Below are 21,516 nucleotides of genomic sequence, written 5' to 3'. Positions count from 1 at the left end.
ACTGCAACGCTCTACTCGCCAGCTACCCGGGTAAAGCACTAAATAAACTTCAGTTAAGGCTAAATACGACATTTTGAGTGCTAGCCTTCCCACACCGCTAGTCACAAGCCTCCTTATTGTCCATAGAATTTCTAAGCAAACAGCTGGAGGCGGGGCTTTCTCATATAGAGCAATATTTTTATGGAATGGTCTGCCTATCGCAGACTCATCTCTTCAGTAGGTCCTACGATTGAGTGTGTAGTCTGGCCCAGGGGTGCGAAGGTGAACGGTAACTGCCCTTGCTGTCTCTGCCAGGCCAGCTCTCCTCTACAATGGGATTCTCTGCCTCTGACCCTATTACGTGGGCTGAGTCACTGACTTACTAGTGCTCTACCATGCCGTCCCTAGAAGGGGTGCAGTATCTATGCTGCAATAGTCTATGTGCCGGGTGGCTAGGGTCAGTCTGTCCTATCTGGCGTAATTCTCCTGTCTTATCTGGAGTCCTGTGTGCCTGATGACTCCTGGCTGTTTTTGACCCTGCTGGTCATCTATGAACATTTGAAATTGTATTTTACTTTTATTTAACTAGGCAAGTCAGTTAAGAACAAATTCTTATTTACAATGACGGCCTACACCGGCCAAACCCGGACGACGCTGGGCCAATTGTGCGCCGCCCTATGGGACTCCCAATCACGGCCGGTTGTGATACAGCCTGGAATCAAACCAGGGGGTCTGTAGTGACGCCTCAAGCACTGAGATGCAGTGCCTTAGACCACTGCCCCACTCGGGAGCCCTGATAAACGATCTGGCCTTAATGGCCATGTACTCTTATAATCTCCACCCGGCCCAGCCAGAAGAGGACTGGCCACCCCTTAGAGCCCGGTTCCTCTCTAAGTTTCTACTTTTCTAGGGAGTTTTTCCTAGCCACCGTGCTTCTACATCTGCATTGCTTGCTCTCTGGGGTTTTATGGCTGGGTTTCTGTATAAAAACTTTGTGACATCTGCTGATGTAAAAAGGGCTTTATAAATAAATGTGATTGATAGTCCTACAATAAAAATCATTTTATATTGAGCTTGCTTTTCAGTCCAGGAGTAGACTTAATCTGGGTCCGGGAAACTGGGACATGGTGCTTGGACCCTCAGCCCATATTAATTATGTGTCTGAGAAAAAAGAAAAAAGTAATGCCAATAAATGGAATAAGGACCCCTAGTCTCTCAGCATATTTCCAATAGTGAGGCTTTTTACAACAACACTTGGCATAACCAAGTAGATTTGAGCTCATTTGATACAATGCGACCTCTTGTGGTATATCCATGCAATTACAGCAGAATTTCCAACCAAAAGGTATAACAGTTGAATCACTTCCTTGTGACTTCGGTGTAAATCCCCTGAAGGGAATGTATCAATGGGCAAATTCGTTTTGCAGGCCCAGTGCCCCGATTGGGTGGAGATTTCACTTAAGGACCAATGGAATGGTCTAAGATTTAAAACTCCACCCACCCGGGTCACCGGGCCATGCAAAACGAACTCGCCCAATGAAAAGTTCCCAGGGTGAAAACACCCAGAATTACCAGTTAAGAGGGATATGAGAGGTGTTACCACTCAAATCATATCCTTAAACTTAAATAATGTAAATCCCCATCAGTTTTCTAGACAATGTATAGCCAAATACAGTGTCTGTAACTAGGGCTGTGACGATTATAATTTTTGGTAATGATTGTCATGCAAATGACCACTGTTGAAAATTTGAACTTTGAAAATTTGCTACAACATACCTAATGAATACAACACAGCTTTGGTGAAACCGCTGTCTCAAAAACAAATGGTTTTGAATGCTTGGAACTTTTGGAAATGCAGCTTCTCCTCCCGACCATGCAGTTCTGCTCGTAAAATGATTACCAACTTTACCCACTTCATGTAAAAATGAAAAACTGCTATTGGGTAAACTACACATAGTTCTATCCCCCATTCTCCTAAAATGAATGTACTAAGTCGATTATGGCGAGACCATTGAAATGGCTTTCACATATCAACATCCTTACAGAGCAGTGGTAAGATCAGTAAGGGACACAAGTAAAGGAAGCCTGTATCTGTCCGAGCATTCAGGAGGAGTAAATAGAAGCTGGCCCTAACCTCAGACACAGGGTCAGATTTCACATCACCCCCGACACCCCAGGTCAGTATTGGAAGTAGGGGTAATAATCTGACCTTAGATCTGTGGTTAAGGGCAACATCTACCCCAAGCTAGTACAGTTTTGGTGGTATGTGTGTGTTCACTCACATTGCTGTGTGAAAGGGTGGGGCTGGGGTAGAGTGTGGGGTGCAGTAGAGGCCGGGGCAGGTGGGAGAGGTTGTGCAGAGGCAGGTGGCCGTGGATGTGGGGGTAGAGGTGGAGGGCTGGGTGGCTGGGGTCTTGTCGCCCCCCGGTGAAGAACTGGTGGTGGCCGGAGGGGGCGCGTGGAGCCGACTGGGGGAGGGGGAGCTGGGCCCAGGGGGCGAGGGAGGACAGGTCCTGGTTGCACACATGGCACTTTCGCAGGCATGCTGTTGCACCTGGAATGAGAGAAACAAGATAGCTACCGTGAGTTTCTCTTGTCGTTTTGTCTCCTCCTTTCAGCATTAAGACTACTGTGCGAGCGTTTTGAGCTAGATGGTGACATACCCAAACGGTATGGTATGTGGAGGCTGTGTGCCCCATGCATTGGAATCCATTCAAATTGAATAGAATCTTTCTCTAGGTATTTTATATCTCAGTAGGTTAACCTGATTCAAATTCTACCTCAAGCCATAGTTGTGTGGTGTGGTTGTACCTGTTGCTGGGGGTAGTAGGGGCGGAGGGCTGTTTCTCTTCCCTGGGAGAGCTCCCCCCGCTGCCCCGGAGGCTCCCCGCCGTTCTCCCCGTCAGCCTCCTCCTCGTCGCCCACCGACGAACTACTGCTGCTGCTGCTCCCTCCAGGAGACTGGACAGAGAGAGAAATCAGAGGAAGTTGGGAGAATGAGGGGAATGGAAAGAGACAGAGAGAGAAAGATGGAGGGGGGAGAGAGAGGGAGGGAGGAGGGGGGGCAGAGGATGAGAGGGAGAAAAATGTGAGAGAAAAACAGAGGGAGAGAGGAGGATAGAGATGTGGGGAGAGAGAGAAAGAGAGAAAGGCAGCAGGAATGAGTCAGAGTCAAATAACATTTCCTCAATCAAATCTTTCCCAGTCCAGGAACTTGGCACAGAAATTCAGCAGAGAAATGTGCCAAAGTTGCATTAAGGGCACCGTCACACACGGTGTAGGGTGAAGTTACCCCAGACGCTGATCTTGGGCCAGTTTTTCATTTTCCCCCCAAATGGTTAAGGTTAGGATTGGGGGAGGGGAAGCTGATCCTAGATCTGTACCTAGGGTAAACTTAACCCCAGAGCTGTCAACCACCCACACACCTCATCTTTGAGCGCCATGTTCTCCCCGCCACCGTTGAGCTCGCTGTGCAGGCCGTTCATGCCGGCCACCACCCCCGGGTCCTCGTAGCCGCCCATGGGGTAGATGTCCGCAAACTTGCCCAACAGAGGAGGCACTTCGTCATCGTCGCTACCACTGCGAGGAGAGGAGGAAGAACAAAGAGAAAGAGAAAGTGAAAAAAAGAAGGTAAATATTTAATGATACAATTATTATAGGAAATTACATTACATGATTAGAGAGCACATACCTGATAACAAGGACTTATAACTACATATACCACAAAAGTAACCATAACCACAATAAATACAACCATTACTCCATCTAGATATTGGGATAAATCCTGCTGGTATCATGAACTAGAGCTGGGCAATATGAACCAAAAAATCCATATCACAATAAATTGGATGTATTATCACGATAATGATAAATTCAACGACAAGTTTATAACATTAACAGTTATTTTTTATATTACCCTCAAAACTACTACTTTGAATGTTGCAGCTATCAATTGCAGCTATCAACAATTACACGTATTAGCAATCCTATTTCATACTTCATATTTCTCTAGTAGGGACCTATAGGTTATTTATCGTAACGCACAATGTCAGCAAAATGTCCACGATAAGTGGATGGTGTCGATCATTTTTGCTTGATCGTCCCAGCTCTAGCATGAACTGATAAGGCCTTTCTTTGTGCATTTAGTACCAGTCAAAAGTTTGGACACACCTACTCATTCAAGGGTTTTTCTTTATTTTTACATTGTAGAATAATAGTGAAGACATCAAAACTATGAAATAACACATATGGAATCATGTGTCATGTGGTAACAAAAAGTTTTAAACAAATCAAAATATTTTATATTTGAGATTCTTCAAATAGCCACCCTTTGCCTTGATGACAGCTTTGCACACTCTTGGCATTCTCTCAACCAGCTTCACCTGGAATGCTTTTCCTTCACTCTGCCATCCGACTCATCCCAAACCATCTCAATTGGGTTGAGGACAGGGGATTGTGGAGGCAAGGTCATCTGATGCAGCACTCCATCACTCTCCTTCTTGGTAAAATAGCCCTTACACAGCCTGGAGGTGTGTTGGGTCATTGTCCTGTTGAAAAACAAATGATAGTCCCACTAAGCCCAAACCAGATGGTATGGCGTATCGCTGCAGAATGTTATGGTAGCCATGCTGGTTAAGTGTGCCTTGAATTCTAAATAAAATCACAGACAGTGTCACCAGCAAAGCACCCCCACACCATAACACCTCCTCCTCCATGCTTTATGGTGGGAACCACACATGCGGAGATCATCCGTTCACCCACACCGCGTCTCACAAAGACTAAAAAAAATCTAAAATTTGGACTCCAGACCAAAGGACAAATTTCCACCGGTCTAATGTCTATTGCTCGTGTTTCTTGGCCCAAGCAAGTCTCTTCTTATTATTGGTGTCCTTTAGTAGTGGTTTCTTTGCAGCAATTCGACCATGAAGGCCTGATTCACACAGTCTCCTCTGAACAGTTGATGTTTAGATGTGTCTGTTACTTGAACTCTGTGAAGCATTTATTTGGGCTGCAATTTCTGAGGCTGGTAACTCTAATGAACTTATCCTCTGCAGCAGAGGTAACTCTGGGTCTTCCATTCCTGTGGTGGACCTCATGAGAGCCAGTTTCATCATAGCGCTTGATGGTTTTTTGCGACTGCACTTGAAGAAACTTTCAAAGTCCCACTAAGCCTCCAGGCTGTGTAAGGGCTATTTTACCAAGAAGGCGAGTGATGGAGTGCTGCATCAGATGACCTGGCCTCCACAATCTCCCAACCTCAACCCAATTGAGATGGTTTGGGATGAGTCGGATGGCAGAGTGAAGGAAAAGCAGCCAACAAGTGTTCAGCATATGTGGGAACTCCTTCAAGACTGTTGGAAAAGCATAGAAAATGCCAAGAGTGTGCAAAGCTGTCAAGGCAAAGGGTGGCTATTTGAAGAATTTCAAATATAAAATATATTTTGATTTGTTTAACACTTTTTTGGTTACTACATGATTCCATATGTGTCATTTCATAGTTGAGAGGTAAAAACATACTAAAAAGCAATACATTACAATAATGTACTATATATATATACAGTTGGGGAGAACAAGTATTTGGATACACTGCCGATTTTGCGGGATTTTCCTACTTACAAAACATGTAGAGGTCTGTAATTTTTATCATATAGGATTTTACATTCAACTGTGAGAGACGGAATCTAAAACAAAATCCAGAAAATCACATTGTATGATTTTTAAGTAATTAATTTGCATTTTTATTGCATGACATAAGTATTGATACATCAGAAGCTTAACTTAATATTTGGTATACAGAAACCCCAACTATTTGCAATTTACAGAGATCATCTACGTTCCTGTGGTGTCTTGGCCAGGTTTGCAAACACTGCAGGAGGAATTTGGTCCCACTCCTCCATACAGACCTTCTCCAGATCGTTCAGGATTTCAGGCCTGTCACTGGGCAATACGGACTTTCAGCTCCCTCCAAAAAGATGTTCTATTAGGTTCAGGTCTGGAGACTGGCTAGGCCACTCCAGGACCTTGAGATGCTTCTTACGGAGCCACTCCTTAGTTGCCCTGGCTGTGTGTTTCGATTCGTTTCATGCTGGAAGACCCACCCACGACCCATCTTCAATGCTCTTACTGAGGGAAGGAGATTGTTGGCCAAGATCTCGCGATACATGGCCCCATCCATCCTCCCCTCAATCTGTTCAAACGTCCTGTCCCCTTTGCAGAAAAGCATCCCCAAAGAATGATGTTTCCAACCTCCATAGCTTCACGAGGTTAGGATGGTGTTCTTGGGGTTGTACTCATCCTTCTTCTTCCTCCAAACAAGTGGAGTTTAGACCGAAAAGCTCTATTTTTGTCTCATCCAGACCACATGACCTTCTCCCAATTCTCCTCTCTGGATCATCCAGATGGTCATTGGCAAACTTCAGACGGGCCTGGACATGCGCTACGCTGAGCGGTGGGACCTTGCGTGCGCTGCGGATTTTAATCCGCCAGACGACGTAGTGTGTTGGACTGGTTTTCTTTGAGACTGTGGTCCCAGCTCTCTTCAGGTCATTGACCAGGTCCTGCCGTGTAGTTCTGGGTCTGATCCCTCACCTTCCTCATGATCATTGATGCCCCACGCAGGTGAGATCTTGCATGGAGCCCCAGACCGAGGGTGAGATTGACCGTCATCTTGAACTTCTTCCATTTTCTAATAATTATGCCAACAGTTGTTGCCTTCTCACCAAGCTGCTTGCCTATTGTCCTGTAGCCCATCCCAGCCTTGTGCAGGTCTACACCAGTGCTTCCCTGGATGTGCCAACAGCTCTCTGGTCTTGGCTGGCCATGTGGAGAGGTTGGAGTCGGTTTGATTGGAGTGTGTGTAAGGTGTCTTTTATACGGAGGTAACGAGTTCAAACAGGTGCAGTTAATACAGGTAATGAGTGGAGAACAGTGCAGGGCTTCTTAAAGAAAAAGCTAAACAGGTCTGTGAGAGCCGGAATTCTTACTGGTTGGTGTAGGTGATCAAATACTTATGTCATGCATTATAAAATGCAAATTAATTACTTAAAATCATACAATGTGATTTCTGATTTTTGTTTTAGATTCCGTCTTACAGTTGAAATGTACTCTATGAATAAATATAATGTACAAGACCTTACACTTTGAATAGGAAATTACCTGAAATAAATCGGAGTTTATCAAAATATTCTAATTAGACTTCTACCACTGTATATATATATAGTACATTATTGTAATGTATTGCTTTTTTTAGTATGTTTTACCTCTCAAAAGGTTTTTCTGTGATATTTTATTGCTTTACATGATATACTCAGGTCTCGTTTGGAAAATACATTTGCTATGGTCTTCTCGAATAAATAACTAAATATTTTATAAAACAAAGAAAATGCTACCCCTGGTCAACTTACAAGGTGGTGACGACCCTTCTGGCAGGATGAGCCGGTGCTGCTGTATGGTGATGGGGGAGCTGGAGGCCGAAGCGGACGCTGAGCTGCCCCCGGAGGAGAGACTGGGGGGTGCACTCAGCCAGGTAGTCCCGGTGCTGTGGGGGCTCCGTGACCTGAAGCGGCAGCTTGATGTGGAGATCCTCGGCAATGGGCGAGTCCATGATGCCGCACGTCAGGATGTGGGAGAGGCTGCAGTCGTCGCGAGGTGCATCTGGGGGAGGAGGGAGGATTGTTAATTAAAAGGGGGGTTTCACAAAGGTTGGGTCCGCAGGTGGCCAGTGGTGGTGTTCCAGGTCATCGTATATTGATGTGGTTCATGAGATGCTAAACACTGCTATACCCCATTTCCTTTCGGATCACTGAATAACACTGGGTACTGGCTAGAAACAATGGTTTGTTTTACTTTGGGTTAATAAATGATGAATAAAAACATACCCACAAAAAGGTTTGTGTCATACAAAACCCCACATAGGTTAAAAAAAAAGTATTTTACTTAGACACGCAACAAAGAAACAAAACGCACCATCTGTAAATCACAAGCAAAACGAATCCCACAAACTCACCGTCTTCGATAATTGCAATTTGGACAGTCTGGAATGCTGAGACGAGAGGAGAGCATTCTCATCGTGTCTGTAAAGTTACTGTCACCAGCTAAAGATTTCTTACTGTTGGTTAACTGCGAAGAGAAAAATAATACAATTCACGTACAGCAGTTTAAAAAGGTACACGGTCAAAATCTGTCCGACCAGTTTAACTATTTGTCCATCATACCTGTTCTTCTATAAACCTCCTCTGTTAAAGAATTCCCAGTCTTCCTTCAGCATCCGTTGTTTTGTTTTCAAAGTCTGAAATAGGTAGACATTAATTATGAGCTTTGACAGATTGAGGTCGAAATGTGTCGGCTTTTGAATAAATAAGAGCACCTATTCACCTTTTCTCTGTTGGACTATATAAATAATATGACATAAATAATAGGGTAAGGGTTAGGGGAATAAAAAGATAGACAATGCTGACACCTACAGTAATTGTCTTATATGACATGTTTGATAAACCACTTACATTTTTGCTAATTAAAGACTTATGTGGTTCTGTCCGTTGATTTGTGAGATTCGGCCCTCTACCTTAAAAAGCAGCTGCCAGAAAGAGAAAAACTAATTGTTAAGCATCAGAAAAACCAAAAGAAAACCTTCAGGACAACACAATATGTCATGGACATTTATTGAAGTCCCATTGTCACACACAAGGAACAGCCCGTGGAGAGTATCAGAGACAGGGATAGTGTGTGTGTATGTGATTGTTTCTCTCGGTCTGTGTGTGTACCTGTTCGTCGACGTAGTCGTCAATCCTCTTCTCACACTCCTGCCACTTGGCGGCCACGGCGGCCATCTCCTGCTCCAGCTGCTGGTAGCTCTCCAGCAGGGGTCCTGTACATGTCCTCGCTGTACAAGTCGTGGGAGGCCATGCCGTACCTAATCAGAAATTGCATTATTTTTTAAAGGAAACATTGAAAACACACAGCTAGGCCAGTTTATCATACAAATGGCCTATTTAGGTTTGAGGATAGACCAGGGTTTAATGATGTTGCTATACTAAGACAAACAAAACAAAGGGATTATATAAGGAGACTATAAAAAATATATATAATAATCCTCACAGAAGCATACACTTCAATAACATTATGGGAGAAATCCTCTCCTTAATGGCTGTTTTGTCATTAGACTCAATCTTACCTCAGCTGTGCAACCAGTGCTGGTAAACTGCTGTGCAGGATGGGCTCGGAGAACACCAGGTTCTCAAAAGGTGCTTGTTGTGCAGCCCCACGTCACCTGGAACTTCTGCAGGTGTTCGTTCTCCTGTCGGAACCCAGACAAAAAAAAAGTGTTAGAAAACAAGTTTACGCGGCCGGTCTAGCGGTATCCGCAGCCCGGCACGTCTACTAAGTGTTGGCATAGGGCCGAATCCAGCCCTTTGACGCAACCTTTCTGTCTTTCCCCACTATCATCCTCTATCACTATCTGCTAACTAAAATTAAAACATCTGAAAATCCTTTTTAATATACAGTGCGGTCCAACATTATTAACACCCTTGATGAAGATAAGCAAAAATAACTGCATAAAATAAATAATTCAAATACTGTGCTATATTGTATGCTCAAGCACACATCAAAAACCACAAAGAAATACTTAATTGGTCACAAAATCTACATTTTGCAATGGCCATCTCAGCTCCGGACTTGAAACCCATTGAAAACATGTGGTTTGAATTGAAGAGGGCAGTCCATAAGCACAGACGAAGGATATCAAGGATCTGGAAGGGTTCTGTATGGAGGAATGTTCTAAGATCCCCCACAATGTGTTTCTCCAACTGGTGTTTTTTAAATGTATTTTTAAGGCTCAGTTGCCGTTATCCTCGAAAAGGTGAAGTATTGAAAGGTTCATAATTTTGACCCCTACCTTGAGATAATTTTTTGTATTACTTGATAAACAAAATCGCTTTCTCTGAGCAATTGTATTAGTTTAAAATATAATTTACCAAATGTCTTTGAGCATAAAATATAGCTCAGTATTTAAATTATTTATTTTATCCAGTCATTTCTGCTAATCTTTTGTCAATAATCTGGACCCCACTGTGTGTGTGTATATAACAACTGGAACGCCACCATTGTCAGGTGGCTTAACGGCTGCTACCCCATATTCCAGAACCACAGCAGTGGCAGCTGTCTCGAGGCTGATGACTATTGTCCCTAAGCTAAGGCGAAAAGTATGAGTCATCCTGTGACACCGTCTGTGGCTTGTACCTGAGTTCTGTGGAGATTCTAAAGCCTATGTTAATCCTGTGCGAGTTACTGAGGCAACGCTACTTATTAGCCTTCACCTATTGGGGGCAAGTCTGGTCTAACTCACGGCTGTCGCCAAAACTCAGGCTAAACCTCTAAAGAGACACTGAGCAACACCAAGCATTGTCCCTCTGTGCTAGTCTGATGCTAACAAAATGGCTAACACAAAGGCAACCATAAAGGCTTAACGTGATGGAAAGGCTAGAACAAAGGATAACAGTAAGGCTAACAGTAAGGCTAAGGCTAACAGTAAGGCTAACAGTAAGGCTAACGCAATGGCTAGCGCAATGGCTAACAGAAATGCTAACCCTGAAAGTTATTGAGCAAGACTGTTTGTTAGCCCACTGGTCTAAGACTATGCTATTTCTAATGCTAACGTGATGCTATCTTTAATGCTATCGCTAACAGCGGAAGACTCACCAGGGTAAGGAGGGAAGCTGCTGATGGTGCGCGCAGCCTGGCAGAGGGCGCTATACTCCTCCAGGAGCAGCGAGATGAACTGGTGGGCCTGCGGGGGCCCTGAGCGGCCGGCCGCTGCAGCCTTGGAGCTGGTCGACAGGTGCTTGAGCAGGCGCACCTTCATTTCTAGGACGTTCGCTGGCCTGCTGCTCCAGCCTCTGGTAGAGCTGGTACGGGTCCTTCTCGCACAGCCTGAACAGGAGGTGGGCAAGATGGACATCATAAGACCCGGTGTACAATAGGCTAATACAATAGCACAATATGCTAATACTTGTAGTGATTATCTATGGTGGTCCCGTCATATGATCAGACCTGTGTCAAATGCATCTCAAACACTTTCAAATGACTTGAGTTTGATTTAGTTTTCCTGGTACAACGTAACAGATGGCCTAGCCCATAGTAGTAGCACAGAGGAAGATTTAGCCTCTGAAATGGCTTACCATTTTCTGAAGGTATTCTCTTATCTGGCAAAATTGGGTAAGGAAAGGTGAGGTAACCACTCCTAAATAATTACTCTGGTACTCTTGTCAGATAACTGATCACTTTGAAGATTAAAGTGAAAAGATGGACGTGAAAAGAGGATGGTAGGGATGGGAGAGAGCATGAGGGCAAAAGGGAAGAAAGGAATGAGGCAGGAAGCAGCGAGAGATGGAGGGTAGGAAGGAGAGAGTGTAAAGGAATGTAGGAGGGAAGGAAAGATGGAGGAAGGAATAGAAAGAGGGGGAAAGGAGGAATGCAGAGGCAAACAGAGGGAAAGAGTGTGGGAAGACATGCTGCCTTCTCTCTAGCTGGGTCTTCTTACCTGTCCACCAACTCCTTCATGCCCTCCTTGTCGCGGTCCAGGGACTGGTCGTGGTCGTCGGACAGCGGCGTGCCTGTCTGGCGGTAGATGCACCGCACTAGGTAAGCGTACCTCCGACCAGTGGTTCTGCAGCTGCTGGGACTCGCGCTGGACTCGGCCGAAATCTCCCTGGAGGGTGAAGGTCAAAGAGGTAATTCTGATGCATCAGTGAGAGGTCACTGGGTGCTCTTAGACAACTGTTTCCATGGAAAACAGCCCAATCAAACCACACATCAACAAACTCCCCCCACCCCCGTCAGCGTGTAAGCCGATGGTTGATGACTGACAGATTACGACTGACAGGCAGAACAATGAACAGGAATCCATGTCATTTTCCAACAAAAATCATAGTTAAAGACCGTGCTAAACTATTTCCAAACATTTTACATGAAAGTGGGGGCAAATTGTTTTGCACTCAGTGCAACGTTATGCCGGAAGACAAGAGTCAACAAAGCATGTGAAAAGAATTTCCAAACAAGAGAATGTAAAACTCCACCAAAACCAAAAAAGACAACTGCCGCTAAAAATTCACTCTATTCATTAAAATCACAATTTAACCAACACCCATCTATTTCTGTGACTACATGGGCCTACCAATTGGTTTTTTAAGTATTGAAACCAAACCATATGGATTTGAATGAAAAGTATTTCAATAAACATGAAAAGACAAATGTAAGAAGCGAACATCACTTCAAATAGGCTACATGTCATATTAAACAGCATATAAACACTCCAAATAGGTCAGGAGCCAGACAGGGAGCCTAAGATGGAACGGAAATGAATTATTTAGGCTATATTATTCAATTATTTCAAGAAATACATTGTGAAGCATTTACGAGTGCGACACAACAGGCTGGTAGGGACATAAAGGCACTCAGCATTTAAACATTTTGTAGTATTAAATCATTAGTCTATAAATTTCCCATATAGGATGTGACATAGAATTAAATATAAATTAAACGAAAAATTATGGTCTATTGTATAGATAATAGAACGAAAAAATTCTAAGAGATCTGATTTTTTGTTTATAAATACTTTTGCTACAATGACACACTTAGTTATCTACCCACCTCGTTCCTTTCTTTTTAGTATTACGCTTTTGGGATATGTGTCTTTTCAGATTGCACAATGATTCTTTAGTTGTGGACACTACATCACCGCACTCCTTCTCTTGGTCCTCATCTTTGTAAGTCACCTTGATTTATCAGTTTCTTTATGAAAATATTTTGTGAACTCCATGACAGTAGCTAAAGCAAGGGGCTGTAGCAGCACACAAGTAGACGACACTACAAATGCATCCTGGGCCGGGCATGCCCTGAGCTCATGAAGTGAGCGCTACTGGAGCGAATTGGAGCTGGCGAGATTGCCGACGCTCCAGCCTTTAGGAATCTCGGCCAGTCAAATTGGGCACGCTCTGCTCCAGCTCCGCCTCACATACTCTGGTCCTAACACCCACCACAAAAGAGCGGATCAACGTGACCTAAGCAATAGCAGGAAAATCTGTGGTAGTAATGTGCATTTCGCGAAAGAGTCGTTCTTTTTGAATGACTCTTGACTGATTCGAGAATCATTATTCTTTTTTGTTTTAACTGCTTGCCGCAATAAATCAAGAATTTCAGGTGAAGGATTGATACACGCTCCTCTGGCTCAGCGGCTCTAGAGACATGTTCAGACAAACAACTGTCTATCATATGTGCGCACAAGAAAATAGATCATGCTGCAGGCAGCATAGACGTATTCTGCTTAAAATCGTACTAGAACTGAGCACATGACTTTTTATTGCTTTAAATTAAATGAACATGACCAACAACAACAAAAATCTTCACCAATTTGTTTTGCCACAGATAACAAAAATACTTTGCAGATCCTGGAGGGAGTAGATATCAGTCATGGGTTAAAGTGGAAATATTTTGGCCGAATCCAACCAAATTCATAGAAATGTGAGTTTAGATGTACCATTCTACTTGAAAGCAATTCTAGGAAGCGGTAGATCTGTTCTATGTGCACTATTTCTATGATTCCCGTTCATAAGTTTTGTTTTTGAGTCTTTTACTTTCGGTTTGTACACCAGCTTCAAACAGCTAAAACAACATTTTGGTTATGGAAAATATATTTCATAGCGGTTTAGATGGTACAATGATTCTCTACAATACACTAGCTTATTTTGCTCGCATAAACTGAAATTTGGCAACCAGGAAATGGCGGAGCGATTTCTGCATAGTGCAACTTTAAAATAGTATTTGCATTCTTTGAAACGTTGAGCATTTCACTGAGCCTGCCTGGAGCGCTACATGGGCGGTGTTTGCACTTTTGAGACTATCCCATTGGTTCCATTGCACCAGGCAAGCTCAATCAAGTGCAGTTAGAGAACTTGAAAGAAAAAGAAAACAAGATGCTGATGGACAGAGATCAGCCAATAAAACCAGCGGTTGTTTCGTCCACTCCAGCCATAGATTTCCAGTCAAGTCCCGTTCTGAGGCGCTGTGAAACCAGACTGTTCGACAGAGAGAGAGCCGGCTGGTGGACGAGATTAGTCATTATCTGACAATGCTAGAAAGGATGGTAGCACAGGTGGTGCCTTCTAGAAACTTCCTGAACATATAGGCTAGCTCAATATGTCAAACGACAAACACTTTCGTCCTTTCAAGCGTGGTCATCTAGTGACCACCACAACGGCGTCCATCCAGCTCACCGTCTCCGTTGCAGGCCTCACAACTGCACACTGTGTCAGCAGTCATGGATGGTGAGGTCCGGGCGGGAAGAGTTGGGAGGGTTGGGGGCGTACCACCATTGGTCAGTCTGCCCCCCGCGGCGGGCAGCTCGGCCCAAGCCTCCGTTACCCCACAGGCATGTGCAACAGGAAGTCTTGGCTCTGGGGGAATGAGAAATGACAGGGCATCAGAACGTGCATCAACACCAATAAATGCAAAAAAGCAGTGATAATGCAACCAAGCGCACGACCATAAACGTGAGTTAACGTAACCAACTGTCACCTTAGGTCTGTCCTCTGAAGTATTTCATTGCAGCAAAGTGCACAGAGGTCGATGCTTATTATAAGAGACGAAATTCCAGAACAGGAAGGAAATTAGAGAACGTAATCAAGCAAATAGCAGAAAAAGAGGGAAAGAAAAACAAATGCATTCCAGGACAGAGGGGCACTCCAGGAATTGTGGGGCTCTTCCCAACTTTGGAATTCAATTAACCTAGCCATTAGTTGCTAGACGCGCCAACACAGAGTGGCCCTTATGAGTGAGGCAAGGCAGTGCATTCGCGGAACAGCCATTAAAATGAAGGCATCAGCAAGAGAGACATCTAAACACTGGTGTGGCTTTCTGTCTGATGTCATTATCTCCCGCTGATAGGAAAGGAGGAACCAAAGCCTCTATAATGCTGAGTCATCAGACAGACGGAAATTGTAATGTTATACAATGTGTGTGTTTGGTCATGGTAGACTCAGGTGTTTCAGCTCCTTGCTGTACTCCACCTGTAGCGTGCCTGTTTCCCCCTCTTTGTGTGTGTGTGGTTCGCGTCTGTATGGTACACGTCGGTCTGGTACGTCGTCGATCTGTCTGTCTCTCTCTCTTTGGCCGTGTTCGAGAGCATCAAATCGGGTGATGCATTGTGGGTAAATGGTGACGGACTGACTCATCTACAAATAATAATGAGTAGTTATTTATGATACAAGGTAATTTGTAGATCAGTCAGCCAGCAGTCACCTGCAAGCCCTGTCTGTCAATGTACCTCTTTATTCCTTGTTGTGCTCTACCTTTAGTATGCCTGTCGTCATCTCGCTCTTTTGCGCCGTCTCTATGGGTGTGTGTTTGAGACAGCAACGCTAACAAGCCGACTGTAGATGAAAGTCAGCAAGTGAAGTCGGGGAGGCATCTGCGACAGTCGAAAGTCGGACACTGTGGTGGTTTTCCAACAGCAAGGCTCAGATCAAGGAAGTGTCAACATAGCTGCTATTGTTTATAGAAGTTGTTCTTTATAAATGTCCAAAAAAAAAACATTTCTACACCCCCATATCACACTCACAAACTGAAAACATAACGTGTGTTAAATTAATTGATTACAGAGGTCTCAATTATCACTTTCGATTTGTATCCCCTGTATCTTTAGAATCGCAGTAAAGTTGGTTCCCTGTTTCAGTCACATTAGCGTGGGTCCCTAATGATTGATTGACAAATAGTGCCTCCCACAATGCAGGTGATGGCTGCATGGTGCAGTTGGTGAGAAGCAACGCAGCAACTTGAAGGCGACTTCATAAGAAACTGCATGACCTTTGATCACATGGTTTTTGTCAAGTTCATGCAGTCGACCTGGAGGTGCAAGTCGGGAAAATGTTTATCCGCATAATGCAACACACTTTGAAAGGCCTAGACAAAATGTATCTGTTGAACGCGCCCCGGTTTCTGTTACTTGATGTAATCCACCAATGCCTGCCTGCATCCATCCAGGGCTTGGCTATCACTAACTGTACACAAATATCCACTTAAACAGCCTTTATCATTCAGTTCATTGGTCCAGCATCACCTTTTTCATCACCCTACTTCTCCCTCCCTCCACCCACACCCTCCACCAGCCTGTGGTGACTCACCACCAGCGACTGCTCCAGGGCGGCGTGGCGGTCCTCCCTTCTCCACGTGCGCCGGCAGTCGGGGCACACCCCAGCAGCTGCAGAGCGCTGGGACTTGGGGGATCGCCATACCGTTCTGCCGCCCCGGGGCCGTGTCAGGATGGAGGTGCTGTCAGGCTTGCGCACTCCGCACAGAGGCGCGGTCGCCTGTGGTGGAGTATGGCTCTGGCTCAGGCCAAATGTGAACGGGTCTGGTGGTTGGAGACGGAGTGGATGTCAGTTAGACAAGTGTGTGTAGGACTACTGTAGTGGCAGTAACCAGTAGCTACTAACTTTTCCTCCAATATGAGCCTCCCAGGCAGGTTCCAAAGTAATTAAGACAGGGTCACGAGCAGTAAGCACAAACGGGTGGAAAATGTTTTAAATTGGAAACTGATTGGTAGCTATTATTGGTCATAACGCTTAGGATGGGCCTTCTCCATTTCAAAACCTTTTCATACATGTTGTGCCTACTGAACGCCACCCCGGGGCTTTTCAGTCCACACAGAAAGTGACACTCACAGCGGACAAGCTGACACGCTGATGCTGATCTATGTTACCCGTAGGCCTAACTGGAGAAGCTGCAGAGAGAGTGAGTGATGCATTACGAAGGACTCCAGAGAAGTCGGAATTCACCGGCCCCTCCGAAAACTGTGGCGTAACGCTACCGTTCATAGGGACCTGGAGGATACAAAGGGCCCGACATGAACCAACACCTCCGGAGTCACCCCTCTCACTAGCACTGATGCCAAGCGTCAATTACAAGGCTATCTGAAGCATGTTAGCACTTGACCTGGCTGGGGGCTACTTGGCCACACACAATTAAGGTTAGTCTCCAAATTACGTTATTTGAACTACAAATAAAACACAAAGCAGTTGATGATGTGTCCTGGCGATATTTCAAGGAACATATGCAGATATTATGTTTCATATTAACGCTCGGGTCCAGCAGTATATTGACACGGCCAGCAAGTTCACCTGCTGTTTCTGTCTTCCACAGTTGATCTTTACATAAGCGGAGTGTAGTCTCGATTTGGAGTTGATAGATCAAATGCAGTGTATGTATGCACTATGCAAAGATTTTGTAAACATCTGAAGAATGAATCAAAAGACATTGATGAGGTAAACAAGAGGTTTTTTAGAGAAAATTATATTACTTCTTAGATGTAAATAATAGTCCTGACTAGTGTAAATACTGAGCAGATCTAGGCAAATTCCTTCCACAATAAGTTACGTTCATCTTGAGCTTTCCAAGAAACAAAGATTTGGGATAAGACCACTATCATAATCACTGATGTTGCTAGGCCTATATTCTGCCACGTTCAGTATTCACAATATACTTCTCCTCACAATTTATTTTCTGGAACCTTTGTCTACATCCCAAATGGCACCCTTTTCCCTACATAGTGCACTACATTTGACCAGAGTCCTGTGGGACCTTGTCAAAAGTAGTACATTATAGGGAATAGGGTGCCATTTGGGATGCAGCCTGTCACCTCAAAGTCAAACCTAAAGTCTCCTCCTAGCTGCCTTTGTTTGTCTTGGGTGGGACTGACCCCAAACCTCCCCAAGACAGGTAGCAGATGCCATGTAAAGTAAGTACACTACCCAGCATCTCTTGACAGCCGTCTTTCTCTCTCCTTGACTACACAACCAACAACATGTATAATTTGACCAATAACCGGTCCTAGCAAGAGAATAGGGCCAACTGAATGTGTATGATGGAGAAACTGTCTGGCATATAGGCTAGCTAGGCTAATTAAACTCAATCTTTGAATGAGTGAGGTGCAATACAATGCGTTGCATTTTGCTCAAATCAGACTTGCCTTGGATTTGCTTAGACAGTGACTAGGTATGCAAGTTATTAACAAGTCTGCATTATGGACTTGTTTGGGACTATTGGCTCATCATATGAGAAAGTTCTTCAGCCCTAAAGATGGTAAACCGATACGCATATGCAGCCAATGTGACGTACACATGATAGGCCTAGTCTTCGGTGATTAGTGGATGTTGTTTCCCTAGCTAATGTTGTGATATAGAGAAGACTGACAAGGCATTGCTACAATATATTGAGAGGAGACAAAAAACCATGAGTAAAGCAAGACACTCAATATGCCATTTGACAGCCAAGTATGTAATTTTAGCTATGCCATTGGTATATTGCAGGATGGTGGTTGTGGAAGTAACTTGGCTCACTTGGCTGTCTGACAGTAGTCTTGCAGTTGTCTTACACCTTACGACCTAACTAGTAATGACCTACCTATTAAATAATTGGTTTGAGTAAACAAACTATAGGCCTACTTAGCAGGCTAACCCGATGACACTGACAGACTCGACTGAGACTTCCTGTTTGTAAACAGTAACGTTAGTCTGGTGAGCCACTACTCCTACTAAAATTGGAATATGAAAACACCAGACAAGAAATGAAAGGCCAACTGGCTGTCCAAATTGTCGCGCATTACTAACTAGCTAAATACTGTTACTAGTTAGCTGCTAGTCAGGTACAATACGTAAGTTTAAGGGCAGTTCTGTGCAGTGGCGATGGTCAGTTTGGTCATAGCTAACGTTTGTTACTGGCTAACTAGCTAGCGTGTAAACTAACGTCCACTCACACAACGTCGCGAACAGTTAGCTAGCTAACGTAGTTAGCTAATAAGATAACGACTGTCGAGTAAACAAATTCTGCTATTTTCGGGCTGTCAACATTGTGGTTGTCGAGTAGCTAGAACAAGACGGCTATAAACGTCAGCCAGGCTAGTTTATGTTCAAGTTGAGCAAGTAGCTAACGTTAGAACTAACGCGTTACCTTATAAAGAAAGTTCACTAGTTAGCCAGCTAAACTAACTTGTTGGCTGTTGTCGACGTCAGGTTGCCATATCAGGAGTTAGCTAATGTTAGCTAGTTAACTAGCTAGCTTCCTCAGTAGCTTAACTAACTAGCTAGCTACTGAAGAATGTCAGGCCTCAAATGTATCGCAATCTCTAGTGTTCAACACGTCGACTGTATATTCTCACCTCTCCGTTCAGGCCTGTGATAGAGGCCATGTTCCCATTTCCAGAGCTCCCCTGATGTCAAAAAGCCCATGGCAGACACGGGTGTTTCGTGGCTTGAGGACACAGGCCGTGGCGAAACCCCGGCCTTGCCACTGGTACTGCAGACAGTACTACTGCAGCTACTGCTGCCACCGCCCCGCTTGTTCTTCCTGCGTTTAGCTCCTCGTTTAGCATCGGTTGGACTCATTTTCCCACAAAAGTCAGAGACAACTTGCCGTCCAGTACAGGCAGGGTCTCAGGTGGAATTTCTAGCTCAAATCCCTCTGGTATAAATAGAGGATATTTTAAAGACTTCCAGTAAGACAGCCACCAGTACCTTCAGAGTCCTAACAGACTTGAGATTCCAATATGGCCACTGGACAGGAATTGGCTGCTCGAGCTTGCGTTGCAACAGTACGTCCCACTCTCTCTTTGGAGGATTCATGGGAAATGCTGTTTTTGAAATGAGTGATGGTGAGTTTATGGGTGAGATGAATGATGACAAACTGGTTTTCTGACTTATCCCCAAAATTGGGGAAAAACGCCAGAAGTGACCATTCATGATCCCATTCACACACCACTCCTGTTCATCAATGCAAGTGGCAATTTGTAGGTTATTGGTATGTGTCAATCATGTGTCCTCAAGGGGGAGTGGGCAAGTATTTATAATTTCAAGTCGAGTGATCTGTACTAGGTCATGACAGATTGTTCATTGCATTAACTAGGCTTCACCATTTATATCCTTGTTCATCTTCACCAGTGTGTGAATCATTTCCTGGAGGGTAGCTTTCTCCGTCTCTGCCCTTGCGTTCTCAGCCTCGGTCTGCTTGGAGGCACGCTTTAAGTTCTTCTGCATCCTAAAGCTCTTACCCTCATCTCAGCTTTCTCTTTCTCCACTTTCTCATGAGTATCCTGGATATCTCTGGTGGTGAGCACTGAGCAGCAGATCGTCCTCACCATCTCTCCCTCTTCCAGAGTCTCTCCTGCTGGGCCCACTGGTCTGAGAACCTGGCCTTGTGTCGAGTCCAGTCCAGCACTAAAGATTTGTTCTGCTCCCATTTCACTTTCTGCTCAAACAGCAGAATATTGGTCATTAGGTCCTTGTGCTTAGGTCTTCATGCTCCTTTCTCCTCTCCTCATCCATTATGTCCTTCATACGTTCAAAACCTGACTTGACTTTTCCAGCAGTTGGAGCAGCTTCAGCAGCAGCCCGCTCTGTATTTACCACTGCCTTGGCGAAAAGGGTGCATCCTTACATCTTACAGACCTGTAGAGAGACAGATAGAGACAGTTCAATTGCTGCTAGCTTTATGTCCTTGTGTGCACATACAGTGCATTCCTGGAAAAGTATTCAGACCCTTTGACTTTTTCCACATTTTGTTACGTTACAGCCTTGTTCTAAAATTGATTAAATAGTTTTTTTTCCCTCATCAATCTACACACAATACCCCATAATGACAAAGCAAAAACAGGTTTTTAGAAATGTTTGCTAATTTATTAAAAATAAAACACGGAAATATTATATTTACATAAGTATTCAGACCCTTTACTCAGTACTTTGTTGAAGCACCTTTGGCAGCTATTATAGCCTCGAGTCTTCTTGGGTATGACGCTACAAGCTTGGCACACCTTTATTGGGGAGTTTCTCCCATTCTTCTCTGCCGAACCTCTCAAGGTCTGTCAGGTTGATGGGGAGCGTTGCTGCACAGCTATTTTCAAATCAAATCAAATCAAATTTTTATTGGTCACATGCTACGAATACAACAGGTGCAGACATTACAGTGAAATGCTTACTTACAGCCCTTAACCAACAGTGCATTTATTTTAAACAAAAAAGTAGGAATAAAACAACAACAAAAAAGTGTTGAGAAAAAAAAGAGCAGAAGTAAAATAAAGTGACATAAAGTGACAGTAGGGAGGCTACATATACAGTAAATAAAGTGACAGTAGGGAGGCTATATATACAGGGGGTACCGTTGCATAGTCAATGCGTGGGCACCGGCTAGTTGAGGTAGTTGAGGTAATATGTACATGTGGGTAGAGTTAAAGTGACTATGCATAAATACTTACTTAGGTCTGTCAGGTTGGATGGGGGAGCGTTGCTGCAACAGCTATCTTCAGGTCTCTCAGAGATGTTTGATCGGGTTCAAGTCCAGGCTCTGGCTGGGCCACTCAAGGACATTCAGAGACATGTCCCGGCCACTCCTGCATTGTCTTGGCTGTGTGCTTAGGGTCATTGTCCTGTTGGAAGGTGAACCTTCACCCCAGTCTGAGGTCCTGAGCCTCTTGAACAGGTTTTCATCAAGGATCTC

At 44.3% G+C, this 21,516-nt stretch overlaps 1 pseudogene; it reads right to left on the bottom strand.

The window, feature by feature from the left end:
- The window catches only part of LOC123484151, a 29,570-nt pseudogene extending 10,041 nt beyond the window's left edge, over positions 1-19,529 (bottom strand).
- Between the last annotated feature and the right edge of the window lie 1,987 nt (positions 19,530-21,516).

Source organism: Coregonus clupeaformis, unplaced genomic scaffold, assembly GCF_020615455.1.
Source record: "Coregonus clupeaformis isolate EN_2021a unplaced genomic scaffold, ASM2061545v1 scaf0206, whole genome shotgun sequence".
NCBI lineage: Eukaryota > Metazoa > Chordata > Actinopteri > Salmoniformes > Salmonidae > Coregonus > Coregonus clupeaformis.
Note: the sequence above shows the minus strand (reverse complement) of the source record. Positions and strands in the feature narration are given on the sequence as shown.